The following is a 25931-nucleotide window of genomic DNA, read 5'->3' as shown; positions in this document are numbered from 1 at the left end:
GAGAGGAAAAAAAAAAAAAAACCAAACACACATCCAGAAAGATCTGTGTGCACCTGTGTTCATAGCAGCGCAATGTGTAATAGCCAAAACCTGGAAGCCACCCAGGTGTCCAACAACAGATGAGTGGCTGAGCAAGCTGTGGTCTAGATACACAATGGAATACGACTCAGCTGTTAAGAATGATGAAGTCACATTCTTCACTTCATCTTGGATGGAGCTTGAAGGAATCATGTGACGTGAGATGAGCCAGAAAGAGCAGGATGGAGATGGGATGATCTCACTTATGGACAGAAATCGAGAAATAAAAACAAAAAAGGGGGAAACACAAGTATAACTTGGACTGGGTTTGGTGTCTCGCACCAAAATAAAGGACTCTGGGGCAGGCGGGCTTTCAGTTCCTGGTGCTGATGGTGGAGGAGGACGTAGGCCGGGGAGAGAGTTTTGCAGAAAACTGAGAAATTTTACACATGTACCAACAACTGTAATTATTGCAAGCCATTAATCACCCCCATAAAATTTTAAAGAGAGAAAGATAGAGGGAGAGAGAGAGAGGTGGGTCAAGGTAAGAGGTCAGCCAAGCAGATGGCCAGGAAGAATCTCAAAGACTGACAGAGACTGTGAACAGCTGACAGTCAGGGCTGGGGGCCTGGGAGGGGGGTGAAGTCTGGCGGGGGGTCCCCGTGGATCATTCTAAGAATGTAAAATGAAGTCACTTGAGACGTTTAATTTGGTTTACCCATGGGGGTGGGGGTGGAGTCTGAAGTATGACATACAACCTGCAAGCCTGAGGTCCTGGGTTCAAGTCCGGACATCCCATTTGCTGAAGTAGTCCCCGGGTTATCCTTCTCTCTCCCTTTAGGAAAAACAAAGTGTGGTCAGGAAAATTGTTTAGCTGGAAGAGCACAGGACTCATCTGCTTGAGGCTCCCAGGTTCGACCCCTGGCACTGCATGAACCAGAACGCTACTCTGGAGTGTCCCTCTCCCTCCCTCCCTTTTTGCGTTTTTAGATTCATATACTTGAATGAGAGACATATAGGAAATGAGGGGAAAAGAGAAGGAATGGAGGAAAGAAGAAAAGAAGGGGGAGGAGAAAGAGAAGGAGTAAAAAAAAAATGAGGAGAAGGGAGGGGGAGGAGGAGGAGGAGAAAGACTTAAAAGAGTCTTGCTCACCTCTGGCTAATGGTGGTGCTGGGGACTGAACCTGGGACTCTAGAGCTTCAGGCATGAAAGCCTTTTTTTTGCATAACTGTTCTGCTATCTTCCCAGCCTTTTAAAAAATATTTTATTCATTCATTTTTTCCTATTTATTCAATTTTAATGAGTTAAAGATACAGAGAGGGAGAGGCCAGAGCACTGCTCAGCTGTGGCTGATGGTGGTGCTGGGGATTGAACCTGAGACCTCAGTCTCAAGGATGCAATTCTTTTTGCATAAGCATTAAGCTATCTCCCCGGCCCTCCTTCTTCTCCCTCTCCATCTCCCTTCCCTATTGACTTCTCCACTCTCTGTCTCTACCCAATCAATCAATCAATAAAATGTTAAAAAGGAAAATATTGGGAGTAGAGTGGTAGCGCAGCGGGTTAAGCGCACATGACACAAAGCGCAAGGACCGGCATAAGGATCCCGGTTCGAGCCCCCGGCTCCCCACCTGCAAGGGGAGTCGCTTCCCAGGCGGTGAAGCAGGTCTGCAGGTGTCTGTCTTTCTCTCCCCGTCTCTGTCTTCCCCTCCTCTCTCCATTTCTCTCTGTCCTATCCAACAACAACATTAATAACAACACTAATAACTACAACAATAAAACAAGGGCAACAAAAGGGAATAAATAAATATAAAACATTTTTAAAAGGAAAATATTTTTAAATTTTATTTATTTATTTTTCTTATATTTGATAGGCTAGAGAAAAAAGTGAAAGGGGAGAGGAAAATAAAGAGGGAAGAAACAGAAAAAGAGAGACACCTGCAGCCCTGCTTCACCATTTGTGAAGCTCCACCATCACCCATGGGCGAGGACCAGGAATTTAAACCTGGGTCGTTGGGCATCGTTCCATGTGTGTTCACTAATGCACCCCCACTCACCCCCAATATATATGTGTATGTTGTGGTCATGGGTGCCTGGAAACATAACTAAAATAGACTTCCTAGCTTCTTCCCACACAAAGACCCCTAGTTTCTTCTGCTCAATTCTTACCTTTGGGTTCCTGATTATTAAACAATTTGTCCTGCTTAATGTCTTACTGCCTTTCAGCCACCAAATTGCAGATGCTACCATGATGCCATCCCAACTTCCCTGGACAGACGACCTCACAAATGTATCCTGGAACCTCACCTTCTCAGAGCCCTGCCCCACTAGGGAAAGATAGAAATAGGCTGGGAGTACGAATCCACCTGTCAATGCCCATGCCCAGTGGAGAAGCAATTATAGAAGCCAGAACTCCCATCTTCTGCACCCTATAATGATCCTCGGTCCATACTCCCAGAGGGATAAAGAATAAGGAAGTTTCCAATGGAGGCGGTGAAACATGGAGCTCTGGTGGTGGGAACTATGTGGGATTGTACCTCTGCTATCTTAAAATCTTGTCAATCATTATTAAATCACTAAAATAAAGTAATAACAAAAAATAAACAAAAAAGTTGTGACAACCGGTGGGGCTCACTATGGAGTCTCGGACCATATAATGTTTCAGTCATGCCTTTCTCCAATGTGCTCTGAAGGTCTCCCTCCCTCGACTCCAAAGATTCACTTTCTCACTGTCACAAGGTATGTCCTAACAGAGACCCCAGACCCGGAGGCTGGATTCCTTTGCGCAGGATGGAAATTCCACACAGTCCCACCCCAGACCCCTCTGCTCTCCATCCAAAGGTGATGGGCTCAGCCTCAGCTCCAACCCCCCACCCCAACTTTTTAGTGGAGCCCTGAGAACTAAAGTAATAATACCCTCCACCCATAACCTAGGCAAGTGACCTGGCTGCTTTGCCCAGGAGGGACTGGGGGTGACAGGAAGTAAAGAGAGAGGGAGCATGGGGTGGGGATGGGGGGGATTGCAAGTCTGAAAAATTCTCAGCAGAAAAAGCACAGCATGCCTGACCCTAGCACAGACCAGACACTTGGCACTCGGGGCTGTGACGCAGAGATCCCCGACCCGCAGGAAAACCACAGCAAAGAGCTGATTATGTTGCTAGAACACATTCCACGGGCTGTCCAAGGCTATTTTTATTTTACAATAAGGTACAATCTGTTCTGTGATGTTGCTCTCCATTCTGGATGTTTTTTCAATTGTATTTGCACACTCATCAATCCTTATACATCCCCAGAACATGAACACACATACAAGAGTGACAAAGAGTCACTTTGATTAGAAGCAGGCAGTCCTTGGTGGCCGGTCCCACCTGTTGCTGGAGGAAATATTTCAGGATAAGAGGGCATTTCAAGAAACAGAGCCCGGAAGAGGTGAGGTCTGGGACATACTGGTGAGGTCGTCTGTCCAGGGAAGTCAGGATGGAATCATAGTAGTATCTGCAGCTTGGTAGGTGAAAGATGGTAAGACATAAAACAGGACAAAGTGTTTAATAAACAGAAACCAAAAAAGTAGGAAAAGAGCAGATGAGAATAGAGATCTTAGACTAGAAAGAAGTGAGGAAGTCTATTTTAGGTATGTTCCCAAGAACCACACCTAACTTGGGAAAGACAGAAACAGGCTGGGGGTATGGGTGGGTCGATTACCAACGCCCACATCCAGTGGAACAGCAACTACAGAAGCCAGACCTCCCACCTTCTTTGCCCCATAAAGAACTTTGGTCCAGACTCCCAGTGGGGGAGAAATGTTAAGGGAAGATGACCAGAGTGCTCTGAACTCTAATTCCATCAGGACCCAGAGAGAGAAGAGGAAAAAAAAGAAGGATATTTGGAAGTAGTAACCAGTATAGGTGTGACTTAGAAAGGCAGAGAAGACAGAACCACAGAAAAGAATGAGCAAGGTTAAGCACACGTGGCGTGAAGCACAAACACCGGCATAAGGAACACGGTTCGAGCCCCCGGCTCCCCACCTGCAGGGGAGTCGCTTCACAGGCGGTGAAGCAGGTCTGCAGGTGTCTGTCTTTCTCTCCCCCCCTCTGTCTTCCGCTCCTCTCTCCATTCCTCTCTGTCCTATCCAACAATGACATTAATAACGACAACAACAAGCAACAAGGGCAACAAAAGGGAAAATAAAAAGAAAAGAGAAGGGGAAAAAAAGAGCAGGGAAACTTAACATAAATATAGAAATACTAGTCAATCCATATCTGTGCCCTTGGGAGAACCACTGCAGTTTCCAGTGGAAGGGATAGGGACACAGAACTCAGGTGGTGGGAACAATAGGGAATTATACTCCTGTTATCTTATAATTTTTTAATCAATATTAAATCATTAGTTAAAAAAAAAAAGAAAGAAAAGAAAGGAAACGGAGGCCAAGGTTAAGTAACCTTTTTTCATCCCAATGCCTATACTTTTTATTTTTCTTTCTTTTCCTGAAAGAGAATCTCCAAAGCAGTGTTTGATCAAGGTCTCTTTAGTCAAGAAACACACTAGAACTTTATAATAGAGCAGCCCGAGAACGTTGCCCATAAAAAAAAAAAAATGTTCCTGTTTTAGCTGAGACTCCATGAAAATTAACAGTGTTTTGGAAAGAGGCATGGCTCCCCCATAACACGATGGCTACTCAACAGCTCCAGCGCCTTTGGAGAACAGCTTTTCCATCCACCTCTAAAAAGAAAACAGACAGCCAGTGTAAGATTACTGCTCAAGCCCAGAAGCCTGCGCAAGAAAAACTTCCCTGCTAATGCCCAGCTCGTTACCAGAACCACTTTTGCTTTTTCAGAACTTCCAAGCTACTTTTTTTAGCCATTTTCAGTCAGGCCTACTGGACAGAGAGCACCCGGTCCAGTCAGGAGACTGGTGGCGGACCGTCTGGACTCGTTGAACTTTAGGGTTTCCCACACGTTGTTGTTTCCCTCTTTGCAGACTTTGAAAACTTCAGAGGTCATAAGCGGGTTAGCCATGTGCAACAGACTGGTGGGAACTGACATTTCTTGATTTAAAAAAAAAAAAAAAGTGGAAGGGAGGGAAAGTGATCACTAATTTACCACTCTGCTACCTGAGTCCTGGAGGAAGACTAGAGTGAGGAAGAAGCAGAAACCACTGGACATTAATGCAATCCATCCATCTTCATATTGCAAGGTCAAAGAACACCTCAAACTACAAGCTCTCTAAAGAACTGCCACACACAGGAAGAGAGAGAGAGAGAGAGAGAGAGAGAGAGAAAGGACAGGGGGAGGGAGGAAGGAAGGAGGGAAAGCAAGGATTCAAATGTGCAAGTTGACGCCTCCTAAGAAAACATCAGTAAACCAAGTTCTTGTCCTAATTTTTTAAATAATTGTTTGTTACCAACAGTTTGTTCCAAGATTATAAGATTACTATGTAATAATTCCACACCACTTCCACTACCAACAAACTAATTACTTTTTCTGGTTTTTGTTTGTTTTTGTTTTTTTAGTGTCCGTTTGCTGACAAGATTGGTGATTAACATCTGTATCAGATGACAACGTCATGGCAAAATAAAAAAAAAGTCCCATTTCCAGTGCAGCACAGCAGGTGCACAAAGGCTTTCTGCTTCCACTCGGAGAGCAGAGGGGGTCGGAGCCATCCCAGAGCAGTAGCATTTAAATTTCCCTGGCTCCTACGCACGCCCCACAATTCCTGTCTTGAGATAAGCTGGGAGACCTGACCTTTCCCTGGATCTGTTTGGCTCCTTGGCTCCTTGGAGTCCCTGTTTGGCTTATAAAGATCCTGACTGTTTTTTCTGAGGCCTTTTTCACTGTCTCCCTGTTCTTTTCCTTCAGCTTTTAAAAGGACTGAGAATATGGTTGGAGTTAAGGATTCTTCCTGTCTTTCCAGCGACAGTGGAAATTATTATTATTTTAAGCTCTTCACAAGAAAAAAAAGTTGGGGTTTGGGGGAAGACAGGAAGAAAGAGAAAATTTAAAAAGAAAACAAGACCCCTCAAAAGAAGGTTTTGGTTTGTCTTTTGTTTTGGCCTACAGTGGTTGGGGCTGGGTGGGTGCCAGCGCTATGAATCCACTACTCTTGATGGCCATTTTTTTTTCTTTTTCTTCCTTTCATTCCATTTTTTTTTACTTGATAGGATAAAGATAAATTGAGAGGGGAGGGGGAGAAAGAAAGGGAGAGAGAAAGAAACACACCTGCTTGTGAAGCACCCCCCACAAGCAAGTGGGGAACCTGGGGCTCGAACCCCAGTCCTTACATCATGATTCCTTGCACTTAGTACTATGTGCACTTAACCAGTTCTGCCTGCCCCCAATCCCCATAGAAGTTTTTTTTTAAATATTTATTTATTTTCCCTTTTGTTGCTCTTGTTTTTATTTTTGTTGCAGCTATCATTGTTGTTATTGATGTCATCATTGTTGGGTAGGACAGAGAGAAATGGAGAGAGGAGGGGAAGACAGAGAGGGGGAGAGAAAGACAGACACCTGCAGACCTGCTTCACCGCCTGTGAAGCGACTCCTCTGCAGGTGGGGAGCCGGGGTTCGAACCGGGATCCTTATGCCGACCTTGTGCTTTGCGCCACATGCACTAGCGCACAACTCCCACATAGAAGTTTTTTTAACATATATGTGTTCAGACTCTCTGCAAAGAGGAGACTGTGCATGGCTACTGGATCCTCTGGGGGCCATCCTCAGGTCCCTCTACTGGGAGCTTGGAAGGACATGAGATTTTTTTTTAATTTTTTTTTTAATATTTATTTTATTTATTCCCTTTTGTTGCCCTTGTTGTTTTATTGTTGTTGTTGTTGGATAGGACAGAGAGAAAATGGAGAGAGGAGGGGAAGACAGAGAGGAGGAGAGAAAGACAGACACCTGCAGACCTGCTTCACCGCCTGTGAAGCGACTCCCCTGCAGGTGTGGAGCCGGGGTTCGAACCGGGATCCTTATGCCGGTCCTTGTGCTTTGCGCCACCTGCGCTTAACCCGCTGCGCTACAGCCCGACTCCCAGGACATGAGATTTTATACACTTTCAGTTGGCGTCATGGCGATCCTGCCCTGCTTAGCTAGCCACCGGGAGGAAACTGAGTGACAGTGCCCTCCATGCATACTGCAGAGTTTAGGTCTAGGCAAAGGGCTTCCTTCCTTCCTTCCTTCCTTCCTTCCTTCCTTCCTTCCTTCCTTCCTTCCTTCCTTCCTTCCTCCCTTCCTTCTTCCCTTACTTTTTCTTCCTCCCTTTCTTTTTAGTGATTTAATAATGATTAACAAGATTGTAAGATAACAGGGGTACAATTCCAGACAGTTCTCACCACAAGAGTGCCATGACCCATCCCCTCCATTGGAAGCTTCCCTATTCTTTATCCCTCTGGGAGTATGGACCAAAATCTTTTGTGGGATGCAGAAGGTGGAAGTTCTGGCTTCTGTAATTGCTTCTTCACTGGACATGGATGTTGGCAGGTGGATCGACACTTCCAGCCTGTTTCTATCTTTCCCTAGTAGGGCAGGGCTCTGGGCAGGTGGGGTTCCAAGGACACATTGGCGAAGTCACTGCCCAGCGAGGTCAGGGTGGTGTCATGGTAGTGTCTGCAACCAGGTGACTGAAAGACAGTAATATATAAAGCAAATCGTTCAATAAACAGGAACCCTAAGGTAAGAACAGAGCAGATGTAACTAGAAGTCTTCTTGTGGGAAGAAGCCAGGAAGTCTGTTTTAGGTCTGTTCCATGACTTTGGTAATCTTTGCCTGAGCCTGACAGCTGACATGCAGGTGGACTAAAAGTCTTGTTAGGGAAGATAGTATTTCCAGTTAGAGTCTTAGTAAGCATGAATATGTCTCTAGGACAAGCTGGTTCCCTGAAGACCCTCTCCAAACAAACAAAAAAAAAGTACCTAGCTCCACCATTTCCATAGCTGAGTCTTTATTCCCAGTGTAAACAATATGTAAAGAACCACAGCTTCTGGGGTTCACTGGAAAATGACTTGTTTCTGCAAGTTAACCGTCTATCGCAAATGCTCAGATGTTAACTGTCTCATCGGCAAGCCTACTGGAGAGACTTGAACTAAAACGTCTTCCCATGAGCCTTGTCTCCTAACTATGAGTTCATCCTTAACCAGAGAGCCATCTCTGAACACCCCCCAAACTGCAAGTTCTCTAAGGAACTGACACACACACACACACACACACACACATACACACACACACACACACACACACTCAAATGTGCAAGTTGACACCTCCTAAGAAAACATCAATAAACCAAGTTTCTTATTCTAAGTTTTTTAATGTCAATTTTGCTGATGAGACTGGGAGAATAACATCTGTATCAGATGATAAAGTCATGGCAAAAAAAAAAAATGTCCTGAAGGCTGGAGAGGTGTAGTGATAAGCCATCTGAAAATATATATATTGTTAAAATAAATAATAGAACACAACTATTGGGAAGGAAAATAAAGACACAACTTGATTAAGGAGAAAACCATTGGCCAATGGGAGAAAAGGAGGCCTACTCCTCAAATATTCTGTTCTTCACACTCCCCTTCTCAAATAGTTTTTCTCTTCTTATCTCTGTGGAAGACTTCATGTTCTCTTGTAGAAAAAAGAAAAAAAAAGTGAAGCTAGTGTTTTCATGGTTAACTGTTATTCTCTTTCAATAGGTATTCAAACTCCAGTAAGCACTCATAGATAGTCCTTTCCCATAACCAGTGTGAGCAGGTGCAAATTAAAATCTCTCTCTGGGGGTCGGGTGGTGGCGCAGTGGGTTAAGTGCACATGGCGCAAAGCATAGGGACCAGCGTAAGGATCCGGCTCCCCACCTGCAGGGGGGTCGCTTCACAGGCGGTGAAGCAGGTCTGCAGGTGTCTGTCTTTCTCTCCCCCTCTCTGTCTTTCTCTCCTCACTCCATTTCTCTCTGTCCTATCCAACAACAAACAACATTAACAATGGCAATAATAATAGCCACAATGAGGCTACAACAACAAGGGCAATAAAAAGGGGGAAAATGGCCTCCAGGAGCAGTGAATTCATGGTGCAGACACCAAGCCCAGCAATAACCCTGGAGGTAAAAAATCTCTTTCTCTCCCTCTCTCTCTCTCTCTCTCTCTCTCTCTTTCTCTTTTCCTCCAAGGTTATTGCTGGAGCTTGGTGGAACTAAGAATCCACTGCTCCTGGTGGCCATTTTTTCCATTTTATTGGACAGGACAGAGAGAAATTGAAAGAGGAGGGGGAGACAGGGAGGGAGAGAGAAAGACAGACACTGGCAGATGGGCTTCACTGATCATGAAGTGTCCCTCCTGCAAGTGGGAAGCCAGGGGCTTGAAACTGGATCCTTACATGGGTCCTGGTGTTTAGTACTATGTACGACTAACCGGGTGCACAATTGCCCCCGTTCCCAAATCTCTTTCTTAGGAACAAAGTGTCTGTCTCAACCACATGGGTGTGAACTGTATATTTCCACACCAACCCCCCCATCTCTTGTCTGGTTAGAGTAGAGCAAAGTGTGAGGTGTTGAGTTCTTCCCCTGACAAAATGCGAAAGTGGCGTACGGGTGCTCTGGCTTCTCTCTCTCACTAAAACATGAAAGAAGAAGGGACCAGGAAGAGACAGCTCAGTGGGTAGAGTTCATGTTCTGGTCTGTCCTCGGCACCACATGGGACCACCATGGACTGCACTCCATGAGAGGCGATGCAGTACACTGATGTCTCTCCAAATCTCTCTCCCTCTCTCTCTCTCACTGTCTCTCTATCTCTGTACACAGAACACAAACTTTGGGCTGGGGTGGCCATGAGGCAAACTCACGCAAGTATGAGGACCTGGTTCATTCCCTGACTCTAGGTTCAAAGTCAGGAAAGCGTAACACTCTGTGTGAGTGAGAGAAGGAAGAGCATGCGAAAGAGACGTCGAGAGCTCAAAGGGAGCAATGTGTTTTCCTGTTTTCCTACACCAAGTCCTGGACGAGAGAGTATTGGAAACCTTTTTTTTTTTTTTTCCTCTTTATGGAATCATCCCCTTCCCTTCCCCCTTTTCCATCCACTGGGGAAACTCGCTTTTGTGAATCATCTTTCGAGTCATTCTCTCCTAGTGTTTAACAGATTACCGCCTCCCGTTTGGCGACCAGAAAGAGGCTCAGCTTTTCATTTCTGTTTTGTTTTGACCAAAATGACGCTCGGTTCTGACAGCTGAAGATGCCAGGGGATCCAATCCAGAAGCTTTCTCGTCCAAGCCTCACGCTCCACTGCTGTACTATCTCCCCAGCTCTCGGCCACTTTTTGAGAAAGTTCTGTGTCTTTGCAAGCCACAAAAAGGACGCACCATTGTAATTAAACTGGAGGATGCCCCACGGATACACTCTTTATAACCCAGCACATACCGCCTAGGTCCTAGTATGACCCAAAGGGGAGCGCTGAGCCCCTGTTTCCAGACTTCTTGGCTGTACTTCTGTGCCTTGAAAAGGGACATGCTTATTGTATTTAACCCCGTGGGTCATCTCCCCCAAGCTGGCCAGATGCCTAAACACCGTTCACCCTGAGAGATAACCAATTTCTATGCCAGGTGAAGCTCTTCACTAGAGAAAGGCAGATTAGAACCTCATTCAGATGCCATCTCACACAGGTGAGAATGGGTGGAGGGAGAGGAGCTCTGTCACACTGCTGGTGGGGTGCTGGTTATCCTGGGGGGAAGGCACAGGCATGGGTGCAGGGGGTGGCATAGACTAGACCCCTACAAGCTTATAATCTTATAAATCACTATATATATATACATATATATTTTATGGAGACAGAGAGAAATTGATAGGGAGATAAAGAGAGAGAGACCTGCAGCCCTGCTTCACCACTCATGAACTTCATGAACTTTCCCTTCCCCAGAGCCCTGCCCCACTAGGGAAAGACAGAAACAGGCTGGGGGACATGGATCTACCTGCCAACACCCATGTCCAGTGGAGAAGCAATTACAGAAGCCAGACCTCCCACCTTCTACATCCCAAAAAGAATTTTGGCCCAGACTCCCAGAGAGGGAAAAATGTGAGGGGAAGATGACCAGAGAGCTCTAATCCCAATTCCATAGGGACCCAGAGAGAGAAGAGAAAAAAAAGGAAGGACACTTGGAAGTAGCAATAGGTGTAGGTGTGACTTAAAAAGGAAGATATGACAGAACCATAGAAAAAAATGAGCAGATATATATATAAATATAGACAGTTACAGAAATAATAGTCAGTCCACATCTGTGACCTTGGGAGAGCCGTTGTAGTTTCCAATGGAGTGAGTGGGGACACAGAACTCTGGTGGTGGTGGTAATGGTGTGAGATTATACCTGTTATCTCATAATTGTGTAAATCAGTATTAAGTCATGAATAATATACTTTTAAAAAGAATCTCAGTTGAGCTCCGGCATGTCTTGGCTGGAACAGCCATCCGTGGGTGTGTGGACAGCACTGGGCACAGAGAGAGTGGTCTAGCAATAGGCAGAACCTGTTCGGCAGGTAGTCCCTCTACCTGGATTTTCCTGACTCAGAAAACACTTCTGTGGCCAACTTGGCATTCTGTTCCATGTGTAGGCTCCACTTCGAATGCTGAGCAAAGTTGACAACCCAGAACCGTAAAGCATTGCCTCAGGCATTCACCTCTGACTAGTCAGCCCAAGTGAGCAAAGTGTCTATTCATCGCAACATTAAAACAGCAAAAGAGAGCTAGCTGCCGGCTGTCACCCTGGACAGTACACCAAACGGGGATTCTGTAGCTACAAGATCACCAGGCTTTAGCCCAGCGTGGCAATTTCTGAGCTGAGTACCATAGGTCTGTTCAAAGAGGGCTCTCAGCTGGGAAAATCTCATGAATGACTCAGGGAGGAAATTTGCACTCAGATTGTTTAGTGCCACCAACATAGCACAGTGTTGTGGACTCGTGGCATAACTCAGTTACTATTGCTGTATGTTTTTAGAAGGTTCTGGGTCAAAGGAACCCTCCTGCACTGCTGGTGGGAATGTCAATGGGTTTAACCCCTGTGGAGAGCAGTCTGGAGAACTCTCCGAAGGCTAGAAGTGGACCTGCCCTAGGACCCTGCAATTCCTCTCCTGGGGATAGATCCTAAGGAAGCCAACACACCCATCCAGAAAGATCTGTGTGCACCTGTGTTCACAGCAGCACAATTTGTAATAGCCAAAACCTGGAAGCCACCCAGGTGTCCAACAACAGATGAGTGGCTGGGGCCAGGTGGGGGCACACCTGGTTGAGCGCATATGTCACAGTGCTCAAAGACCTGGGTTCGAGACCCGGTTCCCACCTGCAGGGGGAAAGCTTTGCAAGTGGTGAAGCAGTGCTGCAGGTGTCTCTCTGTCTCTCTATCTTCCCTACCCTCTCAATTTCTGGCTATCTCTATCTAATAAAGATAATTTTTTTTAAATTAAAAAAACAGATGAGTGGCTGAGAAAGTTGTGATCTAGATTTACAGTGGAATACTACTCGGCTGTGAAGAATGATCTGGATCTACAGTGGAATACTACTCGGCTGTGAAAGATGACCTGGATCTACAGTGGAATACTACTAGGCTGTGAAAAATGATCTGGATCTACAGTGGAATACTACTCGGCTGTGAAGAATGATCTAGATTTACAACTGAATAATACTCGGCTGTGAAGAAGGATGAACTCATCTTCACTTATCTTGGATGCAGCTTGAAGGAATCCTGTTAAAGGTTTTGGTATATGAAAAATCTAAGACTGCAGTAACTCGTTTATTTACTTTATTGTGCAGTGGTTTTATTCAAAATGTCACTGAGGTGGTGGTGAAATAGCTCGCCGGCTTTGCATGTGCACAACCCAGGGTCAAGCCCAGCCCCTACTGCACAAATAGAAGCTTTGATGCTGTGCTCTCCTTCTCTCTCTCTCTCCTTCTCTCTCTCTCTTCTTCTCTCTCTCTCCTTCTCTCTCTCTTCTCTCTCTCTCTTCTTCTCTCTCTCTCCTTCTCTCTCTCTTCTCTCTCTTCTCTCCTTCTCTCTCTCTCTCCTTCTCTCTCTCTCTCCTTCTCTCTCTCTCTCTCCTTCTCTCTCTCTCCTTCTCTCTCTCCTTCTCTCTCTCTCTCTCCTTCTCTCTCCTTCTCTCTCTCTCTTCTTCTCTCTCTCTCCTTCTCTCTCTTCTTCTCTCTCTTCTCTCCTTCTCTCTCTCCTTCTCTCTCTCTCTCCTTCTCTCTCTCCTTCTCTCTCTCTCTCCTTCTCTCTCTCTCTCCTTCTCTCTCTCTCCTTCTCTCTCTCCTTCTCTCTCTCTCTTCTTCTCTCTCTCTCCTTCTCTCTCTCTTCTTCTCTCTCTTCTCTCCTTCTCTCTCTCTCCTTCTCTCTCTCTCTCCTTCTCTCTCTTCTTCTCTCTCTCTCCTTCTCTCTCTCTTCTCTCTCTCTCTCTTCTTCTCTCTCTCTCTTCTTCTCTCTCTCTCTCCTTCTCTCTCTCTTTCCTTCTCTCTCTCCTTCTCTCTCTCTCTCCTTCTCTCTCTCTCTTCTTCTCTCTCTCTCCCTCTCTCTCTCTTCTTCTCTCTCTCTCTCCTTCTCTCTCTCTTCTCTCTCTCTCTTCTTCTCTCTCTCCTTCTCTCTCTCCTCTCTCTCTCCTTCTCTCTCTCCTTCTCTCTCTCTCTTCTTCTCTCTCTCTCTCCTTCTCTCTCTCTCTCTCCTTCTCTCTCTCCTTCTCTCTCTCCTTCTCTCTCTCTCTCTCCTTCTCCCTCTCTCCTTCTCTCTCTCCTTCTCTCTCTCTCTCCTTCTCTCTCTCTCCTTCTCTCTCTCCTTCTCTCTCTCTCTCCTTCTCTCTCTCTCTCTCTGCCATCTTCCTCCCCCTCTCACTCTTCCTCTCTTTCTCAATCTAAAATTGACAAAATATGACTTGGGGTTGACGACATGCATATATAAAATAGATCTGACTGTCACAGCACAAGGGAGGTGAGAGGAGCGAAGCACATCTTGGTGTGAGGAGATGGTACCCCGCAACAACTTCAATCTGTATAGCAAAAAAGGAGATGCCAACATGGGACTGGAGACTTTTCTCATGGGGTAGGAGCTTTACCAAAGGTGAAGTCCACCTTCCAGCCAAAGCATCTCGGAGGTGCTATGGTACCAGAAGCTTTGTTGCTGTGGTCTCTCTCTGTCTCTCTCTCCCTCTCTCTCTCTCTGGTTATCAATGAGGCTCTGTGCCAGCACTACGAATCCACTGCTCTTAGAGGCTATTTTCTTCCATTTTGTTGGATAGGACAGAGAAAAGTTGAGAGGAGGGGGAGAAAGAAGGGGAGAGAGAAAGAGAGACACCTGCAGACCTGCTTCATAGCTTGTGAAGCGACTCCCCTGCAGGTGGGGAGCTGGGGGCTCAAACCCAGATCCTTACACCGGTCTTTGCACTTAGTACTATGTGTGCTTAACTGGGTGTGCCACCGCCCCCCACCCCATTCTGTATCTATATCTGAATGAAAAGTTGGCCCAAGTGGTAAAATCACGCATGTGTGAGGTCCTGGCTCAAATATATATATTAGAAGGAATTTAAATGAATGAATAAATAAGTGTGGACTAGCAAAATCACTCACCCGAGCGAGCACCTGTTTTGCCATGTGTAAAAGGAGATTCTAGCCCCAGTCCCACAGCATGGAAGAAAGTCTGTGTGGTGTCTTCCTTCTCCTCTTATCTGAAAAAAAAAAAAAAAAAAAAAAAGCCAAAGAATGGTGATTATTCAGTCAGTGACATATTTTTTTAATTTTTTAAAAATTATTTATTTATTTATTTATTTATTTATTTTCCCTTTTGTTGCCCTTGTTGTTTTATTGTTGTTGTTATTGATGTCGTCGTTGTTGGATAGGACGGAGAGAAATGGAGAGAGGGGGGATGACAGAGAGGGGGAGAGACAGACAGACACCTGCAGACCTGCTTCGCCGCCTGTGAAGCGACTCCTCTGCAGGTGGGGAGCCGGGGGCTCGAACTCAGATCCTTCTGCCTGTCCTCGCGCTTTGCGCCATGTGCGCTTAACCCGCTGCGCTAGCGCCCAACTCCCAAGTGACATATTTTTAAATTGCCAATTCGTCAGAGAAGAAAGCGATTAGGAAGCTAGAAAGCACTTTGATGTCAATGAGAACAAAATACAACATACCCAGATTTATAGAATGCAGATAAAAATAAATAAGTAAGTAAATATTTAAAAAGAAAAGAAATATATTAAATGGAAACTTGCAAAGGCTACACACCACAGCCTCTTCTGAATACAGACACAAAAATCCTCAGCCAAACCCCTGCAAAGGGAATCTTGCAAAGAATCTTGCCTGAGTGTTACATTGTACTGTTTATATTCCAGTGAGACATTTTGTTTTGTTTTTTTCTTGAAACAAACTATTGTCAGAATGACCTGAGGGGGTGGGTTGGGGGCATTTGCTTCACCTCCTGGTGAAGGGCTGGGTTGGACCTCCCGCTCTACATGGGGATGCCACAAAGGCACCAGGTGCAGCAGGGCTGTGAAGTCTCCGCAACGCACCTACCTCTCTTTCCCCGTTTGTTAGAAAATTAAAATAAGGTCAAATAAAATAGGAGGAGGCAGGAGACACTCAGAGTTATCCTGTGTGCATGGAGGCTTTCTGCTTGTCTCTGATTCTGTTCTTTTCTTTTCCCTGTTTCATTCATTAGACCACATTTCAGCTCTCGACTTCTGCTGGTGGTGCCTCTGATTGACTGAAAAGTCCAGAGCCTCAGACATGAAATCTTTTGCATAATGACTGTGCTACCTCCCACCCTCCAGCTGCATTCAGAAAGAAGTGTGTGTGTGTGCCTGGGCGTGAGTGAGGTGGGTGGGGCTGGGGCTGGAGCTGGGGGTGGGGGTGGGGCTGGGGGTGGGGGTGGGGGTGGGGGTGGGGGTGGGGCTCGGGGTGGGGCTGGGGTGGGGGTGGGGCTGGGGCTGGGGTTGGGGTTGGGGCTGGGAGTGGGGGTGGGGCTGAGGCTGGGGGTGGGGGTGGGGCTTGGGCTGGGGGTGGGGCTGGGCCTGGTGGTGGGGCTGAGGCTGGGGGTGGGGCTGGAGCTGGGGGTGGTTCTGGGGTTGGGGCTGGGGCTGGGGGTGGGGCTGGGGGTGGGGCTGGGGGTGGGGGGTGGGGGTGGGGTTGGGGGTGGGGCTGGGGCTGGGGCTGGGGCTGGGGGTGCAGGTGGGGCTGGGGCTGGGGGTGGTGTGCCTGGTTGAGTTCACAGTTTTGTCCTGCACAAGAACCCAGGTTCACACCCCCAGCCTCCCACAAACAGTGGAGAAGAGCTGCAGGTGTCTGCCTCTTCTCTCTCTCTCTCCCTATTGCTCTTCCCTCTCAATCCCTGTCTATCTTATCAAGTACAAATAATAATAAAAAGAAATGTGGGGGATGGGGAACTTTTATCCTTTTGTGTTTTGTGTCCATGGACTCTTACTTCTATAGTTTATGTCTGTGACCAAATGACCTGCCTTTCTCTGACAAACAGCTGTGGGATAGTCTTTCATATGTGTATATATGGACCTGAAAGACAGGAACTTCTTTTTTTTTTCTTTTATTTATTTATTTTTATTTTATATTAATGAGAAAGGAGGAGAGAGAGAAAGAACCAGACATCACTCTGGTACATGTTCTGCCGGGGGATCAAACTCAGGACCTCCTGCTTGAGAGGCCAGTGCTTCATCCACTATGTCACTGCCAAGACCACAAGACATGAACTTCTTTAAATAAGTAAGTAAATAAATAAATAAATAAATAAATAAATAAAATAGCCAAATTGTCTCTAAAACTTTGTGAGAGCTATGGTGATTCTGAATAATAATAATCCACTTATACGTGTCATGGTTTAGTGGATCATATGGTGAGATAACATTGGCTTCTTCTTCTTCTAGCGTTTGCCCTTCTTGTAGCCAGTCAACAGCGTCAGGTTGAGCCTGATGTCTGCTTGTTGCTGGCTTTGAAAGTGACTGGGATCCATGTGGATTCAGTTGGCTAGGAAGGATCGTCAGTTTCCCCAATAAATGGGTAATCACGGGATACACCATGAGAAGGTCGATCCAATACATCTAACAATCAGTCAGCATAACAGACTAAAGTAGAGAGTCTCTGGGGGCCGGGTGGTGGCGCACCTGACTGAGCACACGTGTTACAGTGCACAAGGACCCGGGTTTGAGCCCCCAGTCCCCACCTACAGGGGAAAAGCTTTTTCGAGGTGAAGCAGAAAATAGCTGCATAATCCTTAATATGACCTGCACTCGTATTTCCCTGCTGTCTGATGACAAGTAGGGCCAATTGCCGCTGCCCCCCACCCCCACTGGCTGAGCAGAACAGCACCAGGGGGCGTCCTGTGAGATGGGAACTGTTCGCACCAGGGGGCATCCCTTAAGGGAAGAGCTGTCAGGAAGGAAGGCGGCACCAGGGGAGAGGCCATTCTGGCCCTAGATCAGTTGTTCCAGGTCCCCCTCTGCCTAGGTGCTTTGCATCTAAATAACACATAGATTTTTGACTCATCCCTGTGAAAGTTCTTTCATCTTGTCTTGCTCCTTTGAAATGCAAATGTAACCGTGATGTAACCTGTTGAAAAATGCTATTTAAACTTGTGCTGTTCCTTTGTTGGGACAAAGAAACTTTCTGAAGAGATTCAGTTCTCTTGCCCACTAGTGTAATAAAACTCCTCTTTTTTCACCCTAAATTCAGTTTAAGCTTTGTGTTTGGGCATGATTCCTGCAACACGGGTGTCTATCTCCCTTTCCCTCTCCATTTCTTGTTGTCTCTATCCAATAAATAAAGATACTAAAAAAAAACTTTTTAAAAAGATTTATTTAAAGAAAGAGAGAATATTTCTAAATAAGAAAGTATTGGGGCCTGGCAGTGGTGTACCTGGTTAAGTGCTCACGTTACAGAACACAAAAACCCAGATTCAAGCCTCTGGTCCCCACCTGCATGGGGGAAATCTTCACAAATGGTGAAGCAGGGCTGCAGGTGTCTCTCTGTCTCTCTCCCTCTCTATCTCCCCCTCCCCTCTCAATTTCTCTCTGTCCCTATGCAATAATAAACTAATAAAATATTTTAAAATAAAGTATCTAGGGAAACAAAAATGCATTTATCTTTTGCCTACTTTTCAATTGGAAATTGTTAATAACTGGACAAAATTATTGAGGGGGGAAAAAAAAAAAGCAGGTCTTCTGTGGGAACTGCAGTGAAGATGCTTCCCTGAACTCAGCTGCTTTTGATAACTTCACCATCACATGTCTGTTGTCAAGATGTTCAACCAACATTCCAGGGTGGAAAAAATGCAATCGCTGATTTGTAAGTAGAGCAGGGAGGTATATGATTATTGCTACCAACTACTGAACACAAAAGCTGAACATAACAGGGCAGAGGAGGGAGCTAGCCCATCAGAGAGCAAAGATGTTACCCAAGTTTGAGCCCCCAGCCACCCCACAGGAGCGCCATGCAAAGGGTGTGGTATTTGACAAGTGATGGAGAGATGCTGTGGGCTCTCTCTCTTTCTCTGGAAAAAAAAAAAAAAGTCTACCAGGAGCAGTGGAATCGCACAGATACGAAGCCCAGTGAATCTAAAGAAAAGGAAAGAGAGGGTGTTGGGCGGTAGCGCAGCAGGTTAAGTGTAGGTGGCGCAAAGCGCAGGGACTGGCCCAAGGATCCCAGTTTGAGCCCCCGGCGCCCCATCTGCAGGACAGTCGCTTCACAGGCAGTGAAGCAGGTCTGCAGGTGTCTGTCTTTCTCTCCCCCTCTCTGTCATCCTTCCTCTCTCCATTTTTCTCTGTCCTATCCAACAACAATGACATCAATAACTACAACAGTAAAACAATAAGGGCAACAAAAGGGAAGAAATAAATAAATATTTTTTTAAATCTTGGGGGTCAGGCAGCAGTGCAGTGGGTTAAGCACACGTGGCGCGAAGGGCAGGGACTGGCAGAAGGATCCCGGTTCGAACCCCCGGCTCCCCACCTGCAGGAGACTCGCTTCACAGGCGGTGAAGCAGGTCTGCAGGTGTCTGTCTTTCTCTCCCTCTCTCTGTCTGCCCCTCCTGTCTCCGTTTCTCTCTGTCCTGTCCAACAATAACAGCAATAATGATGACAGCAACAGCAACAATAACAATAAACAAGGGCAACAAAAATAGTTTCCAGGAGCAGTGGAATAAAAAAAAACTTAAAAAGAAAAGGAAAGAGAAAGCTGAAAGGAAGGAAGAAAGGGAGAAAGAAGAAAGAAAGAAAGAGGAAAGAAAAAGTAGGGGAGCAATGCAGTAGCAAACCTGGTTAAGAACACAAACTACAATATGCAAGGACGCAGGTTCAAGCCCCTGGTCCCCCTACATAAGTGGTGTAGAAGGGCTACAGGTGTCTATCTTTCTCTGCCTACCTCCCCATCCCCTCTCAACTTCTCTCTGTCTCTATCCAATAATAAAGAAGGAAGGAAGGAAGGAAGGAAGGAAGGAAGGAAGGAAGGAAGGAAGGAAGGAAATGAAAGAAAGAAAGGGGAAGGACAGAGGCAGAAAGGAAGGAAGGAAGTTGTTAAAATGGACAAATGAAGGAGTTGGCAGACAGCTCACTTGGCTAATATGCTATTTTAACATGAGCACAGAGTAAGCTGGAGCCCAGACCCCAGCGTATCAAAAGTTTTGGTGTTATAGTCTCTTTCATTCTCTCTCTCACTCTGTGTCTCTGACTCTGTCTCTCTCTGAAAAAGTCCTCGTGGAACAGTGCGACCTGGTGATCTCAAAAAAAGGTGAGAGAGAGAGAGAGATCACAAATAAGAAAAAGTAACCATGCCATGGCCTCTGGAGAACCCAGGATGAGACCTGAGCATCCCAGGAAAGATAAGAGGAAGATGTGGCAGGAAAAGGAAGAGGGTCTGAGTCAGCCACTGATAAATGAGAACAGGCCACTTTCTCTCACAAAGTCTTGCAGGGATGGAAAAACAAACACGGAAAGCCACAGCAGAACGGGAAGCATCTCCACTTCACACACAAAACCTCACAAGACCCTTACTCATCCGCGAGCAGCCCTCCCTGTCCTGTCCTCGCTTCCTGCCATGAAACCAGGATCCTAGAGGTTGGAGACTCCTCCTTGTATACTTTGAGGCTCCAAGGTTCTAGGTTCAGTCCCCAGCCCCACCATCAGTCAGAGGCTAGCACTGGCTCTAGTCTCTCTCTCTCTCTCTCTCTCTATCTCTTAACCTTATCTAATTTTGATAAAATTAAAAAATAAAAGAAAAAATGGTGAGTGAGATATCTTAATGGTTCTGCAAAGAGACTCTCATGCCTGAGGCTTTGAGGTCCCAGGATCAAACCGCCATCAGCCTCTGCCATTGGGCCATCACCATGGCTGCTGGCCGGCCTTTTCCTGCTAGACCAGGTTTGTTTTATTGCACCAAAGTGAAGGCCTCTGGGGCTGGGGCTGGGGTGAGAGGGAGGGTTCAGTTCCTGCAACATGATGGATGGTGGAGGAGGCCCTAGGTGGAGGGTGGATTGTTAGTCAGGAAACTGAGGAATGTGACCCAACTACTGTACTTTCTGTAGATGAGAAACCATTAATCACCACAATAAAAAAAATTATAATAAGTTCAGACTATGGCAAGACCAGCTGAGCATAACTTAGTGCGTTTTTACTTGATGGTTTTATTTTATTTCTTTATGTTTGGAGGGAAGAGTTAGTATAAATCAACCATAATAAGCCAAAGAATGGTATTTCACTACCAAAGAGAAAAGCTTCTGCTACAGTGGTCATAAGAAAAAGAAAAAAAAACAGGATCTCCACCCACCTTCTCTGGATATCTCCCCATTTTCCGTCCTCTTGTTCTGCTGCTGGAAGAACTACTTTCTTTTTTATTTCACAATGCAGAGAGGGAGAGGGGGAGAGAGAGCAGATATGTCCGGGGCCCAGGTGGTGGCACACCTGGTTATGTGCTCACATTACAGTGTGTAAGGACCCAGGTTCAAGCTGCACGGGTGGTGAAGCAGGGCTGCAGGTGTCTTTCAGTCTCTTCCCCTCTCTGTCTCCTTCTCCCAATTTCTTTCTGTCTCTCTCCAATAAACAAAGAAATAATTGACAAAAATAGTTGAGAGGGAGGGTACATGTCCAGAGCATCATTCTGGTACATGCAGAGCCAGGGATCAAACTCATCACGTCATGTTGGCTAGTTTCCTCTTCTGTCTGCTGTGTCATCCTTCCTCCCCCCCCCCCACTTTTCCTTCATGTTTTTCTTTTTCTTTTCTTTTTAAATTTTATTACCTTTATTTATTTATTGGCTAGAGACAGCCAGAAATTGAGAGGGGAGAGGGAGATAGGGAGAGAGAGGATACCTGCAACCCTGCTTCATCACTCGCAAAGCTTTCCCCCTGAAGGTGGGGATTGGGGGCTCAAAGCTGGGTTCTTGCTCAGCTCTGGTTTATGGTGGCGTGGGGGATTGAACCTGGAACTTTGGAGCCTCAGGCATGGCAGTCTCTTTGCAGAACCATTATGCTGTCACCCCTGCGCTTCATTTTTTTGTCTTTCCTTTCTTAAATGAAGATTTTAAACAAGATCAAATAAAATTGTACAGCTAGGAAATATTTCCTTTTAAAAAACATTTCATTTATTTATTCATGAAGAATGATAGGAGGAGGGAGAGAGAGAAAGAACCAGACATCACTCTGGTACGCGTGATGCTGGGCATTGAACTCAGGAGTTCACCTTTAGAGAGTCCAGTGCGTTATCCATGGCGCCACCTCCTGGACCACAGCTAGGAGATATTTTCCTGAGTCCCCTCCAGCAGGTTAAAATGCACCAACTGACCTTGGGAAAAACCACTGCAGCTTCCAGTGGGGGGAAATGGAGACACTGCGGAATTACACCCCTGTTATCTTATAATTTTGTAAATCAAGATTAATAAATAAAAAATTTAACAAATCACATTACCTGATCAAACACATGACTCGTTTACCACCAAAAAAACTCCCTGTAATGGTAAGGGATCTCTCTCTCTCTCTCTCTCTCTCTGTTTGAACATGAAAAACAAATCATGAATGTGTTAAAAAATTAAACATGAAAAAATTAGAGAAAATGAATTATTATATTAACAGGCAGAGTTAATATTTATTTAATTTTCTTTTTAAATTTCTTTATTGGGGAATTAATGTTTTTACATTCGACAGTAAATACAATATTTTGTACATGCATAACATTTCTCAGTCTCCCATAGAACAGTACAACCCCCACTAGGTCCTCTGACATTTATTTAATTTTCTAGACTTACCCAACAATATGAACTCTGATATATAGCTACTCCTGGTAGCTGCAACTAGGATAACCTACTGTGAATCTAAGAATTTGAACCTGAATTTTCCCAGTGATTATGAAAATCTATTTGTTAACACAGGAGCAAAGGAAAATAAAGTGTTGGGTTTGGTTTTTATCATTTTTTGCTGACTTGAGATAGAGACAGCACTGAGTTTAAGACAAGGGCCTCTGAGAACAAGCAACTTTTTTCTAGGAGACTTGTTGTATGAGTGCCACCTGCTGGGTGCTGGTGGAACTGCATCTGTTGCTGCAAGGCCAAATACCAGTTAGTTGGGTGACTAATCCTATTCCACCCTGGTGACATCGCCCTAACTGGATCTCTTGTAAAGACTTCAGTATCTGTTTTATTATCAGAGCTGGGGTGCTGGTTCATGTACAATTTCACTGGTCCTAGCTGTCTGTTTACTCAGACAGACAAAAGAGAAGAGAGAGACAGACATGAGAGCATCTGAACTTGTCCTGGTGCCTTGCTACACCCATATGGAGCTGGGGCTTGGACTCTGTACTAACAGCAAGGCATACACCTTTCCCAGTGATCCACCTTCCATGCCCTCAGCTGTGGGACTATGTGAAAGCTTGGTAGAGCTTAGAGAAGCTCTCCCATCCTTGGATGGAGGTCTGGAAAGACACCCCACTTGTTAGCCTCTCTCCTTATAGAGATGAGCCAAGAGGGAAACGTCTCCGAGATTCAGTTTCTCTGTTAGTCTCTCAAGCTCACAGAAAGCCTACAGGCCTCTCATACTTAGTTTCCCCTGCTAGCAGCAGGACACATGGCTGCCTGCTTTAGGGTTCATTCAAAGTTCACACATCCACTTACCTTTTGATCACAAAGGAGAACACACTATCATACACCCCGTAATACCAGACAGTGAAAAGACCCCAAATCTTATTTCCTTGTACTCTTTGGTATCTATGATTTACACCAATCTTTGTTTTCCTTTTCTCTACCTCACCTTATTGGTTTAACCCCTATGCTTCTTTCTTAATTATCTTTGGATAATTAAGGTGCTTGCATTATGGAGACTAATTGTCTTGACCTTTATGTATCTCATCAATTCTTGTCATACCAGCCCCCTACCATAGGGGCAAGCTGACCTTTAAGAAACCTGAAATTTCTGACATATCTGAAAAATGTTCTTTGTTTAACTCTCTATATAAACCTGTACCCATCCCCAAATAAAACAAGTGTTTGTACCAGAATGCTCCCTGAAGCCTCTTATCTGAATCATGCGGTCCCTGAGAGCCGGTGAGGGAAGTTTGGTGACTTGCCCCCTGGCTGGATTCCCTCCACAGGAGTGCCAGCACTCGGCATCTCTTGGGAAGTATGGGTGTGAGGGGGGTCTTCACTGAAATTAAATTTCACCCTACCACCCCATCAGCTGTGGCCCTATTCGGGGAGTCCTGAGAGTCCCAAACAGACATGATGGGCCTAGACCTCAAATAAATCCCTCTCTCTATTGTTACTGGTCATCTCTATCAGGAACAACAAAATAGACCCCTTTGTGGGCCCCCATAGGACCTTGCCCTCAACATGGACCAACAATGGTAGAGAATGTTCCATCCTCCAAAGGGAGGCTGGACAACATACTCTATGCTACACCTGAGGAAGATGGGTCAATATCAGGACAGCTTGGAATGTTCCTACTCATGACCACAGAATGTGAGCTCAGATATATAGGGATGCAGAGGTCACATTGGCTCCTAAGCTGAATATGGGCCCCAGATCAGATCAAATTGATGGGGTTTACAGTTAACAATATTTATACCCCTTTCCCGTATTAGGGAGCTACTCTCTTCCCTGATCCAGCTTTCTGGTCCTTTTCTAGCCATGATATCATCTCCCCAGACAGTAACTTGGATCCACCTGCATATCAGATTTCAGGCTCAGGAGAAAAAACAAACTAGTATAGCAACAGGCGCTTTGAAATATAAATAAAATATGCCTACTAGCTATCTAAAAATGGAGGAACCCCCCCCCCCACTCTTCATCTGCACTATTCCAGCCTTTAGGTCTATGATTGGTCAACAATTAGGTCTATGATTAGTCAACAATTTGTTTGTTTGGCTTTGCATGTTAACTCTCTTCTCAGCTCCCAAGTTCCAGATGGTAGCATGATGCTAACCAGACTTCCCTGGACAGATAACCCCACCAAGGTGTCCTGGAGCTCCACTTCTCCAGGGTCCCACCCCACTAGGGAAAGAGAGAGACAGGCTGGGAGTATGGATCCACCTGTCAATGCCCATGTTCAGTGGGGAAGCAATTACAGAAGCCAGACCTTCCACCTTCTGCACCCCACAATGACCCTGGGTCCATACTCCCAGAAGGTTAAAGAATAGGAAAGCTATCAGGGGAGGGGATGGGATACGGAGTTCTGGTGGTGGGAATTGTGTGGAGTTGGACCCCTCTTATCCTATTTAAAACATGGATAAATAAATAATTTATGTAAATAAAACCAATTATACCCAGCCCTCTAGTAGGATATTTGAACTGGCCTCTTAGTCTCACCCAATCAAAAGCTAAAATTCCAAGTATGTTCAAGCCCCCAGCTCCTTACCTGCAGGGGAGGTCGCTTCACAAGCAGTGAAGCAAGTCTGCAGGTATCTCTCTTTCTCTCCTCTCTCAGTCTCCCCTCCTCTCTCCATTTCTCTCTGTCCTATCCAACACCAACGACTTCAATAGTTACAACAATAATAATAACCACAACAATGATAAAACAACAGAAGAGGAAAAAATAGCCTCCAGGAGCAGTGGATTTGTAATGCAGGGACTGAGCCCCAGCAATAACCCTGGAGGCAAAAAAAAAAACACAAAAAAAACCTCCAATATTCCTTTTTCTCAATGAACCATCTTCTCCCAGAAGAACGATCATAGTGCCAACAGCAAGCATGCTTAAAGGCTTAATTTTTAATGTGGTTATGTGCACACACAGAGAATAATTATTGAGACCCTACATCAGAAAAAAATGAAGCTGGTAGGATTCTTTTCAGCCTTCAATAAGAGGCAGAATTTTCTGCTTGCCATAAAATGCTACATCTCCATGCCATGGTCAGCTCTCTTCACATCCAGGAACACCCACGCTCTTCATCCCAAGTCATCTCAGGGGACCAGCTCATGCCGTGAGCAGCCTTCAGGGACACACTCACATAGGCGCTATGATGGGGCTCTTCTGAGTACCAGGTGTCCCCAGCAGCCTCTGCAGCCTGGAGAAGGAGGGTGGGGGCTCCGAGCACACCCCCCGGACACGGGCTCAAGGAAAAGCAACATGCACATGTAATACCCCCATGGACTGAGGAAACAGCTGAGTGACAGAGAGCAGGCCTGGCGTACCTGATGACCCAGCTTCAATTCCTAGCACAGCAGTTGATGTCAGAGCTGAGCTGAGCTCTTCTCTCTCTGTCTCTCTTTGTCATAAAGATCAATAACTATTTTTTGACATTTTCAAATTTTATCTATTGGATCTCTAGAGAGAGAGAAATCAAGAAGGAATTAGGAGGTAGGGAGACAGAGAGAGCAGGCGCACAACAGCCACCTGCAGCTGGAGAAGCTTGTTCTCTACCTGACATTGTAAGAGCCTTCTAGAAGCCCAGATAGGGCTTTGCAGGAGGGGACAGTGCCCCATTACCAAGACCACCACCTCCACCTTCA

This window comes from Erinaceus europaeus, chromosome 9 (genome assembly GCF_950295315.1).
Source record: "Erinaceus europaeus chromosome 9, mEriEur2.1, whole genome shotgun sequence".
In the NCBI taxonomy this organism is placed as follows: domain Eukaryota; kingdom Metazoa; phylum Chordata; class Mammalia; order Eulipotyphla; family Erinaceidae; genus Erinaceus; species Erinaceus europaeus.
Note: the sequence above shows the minus strand (reverse complement) of the source record.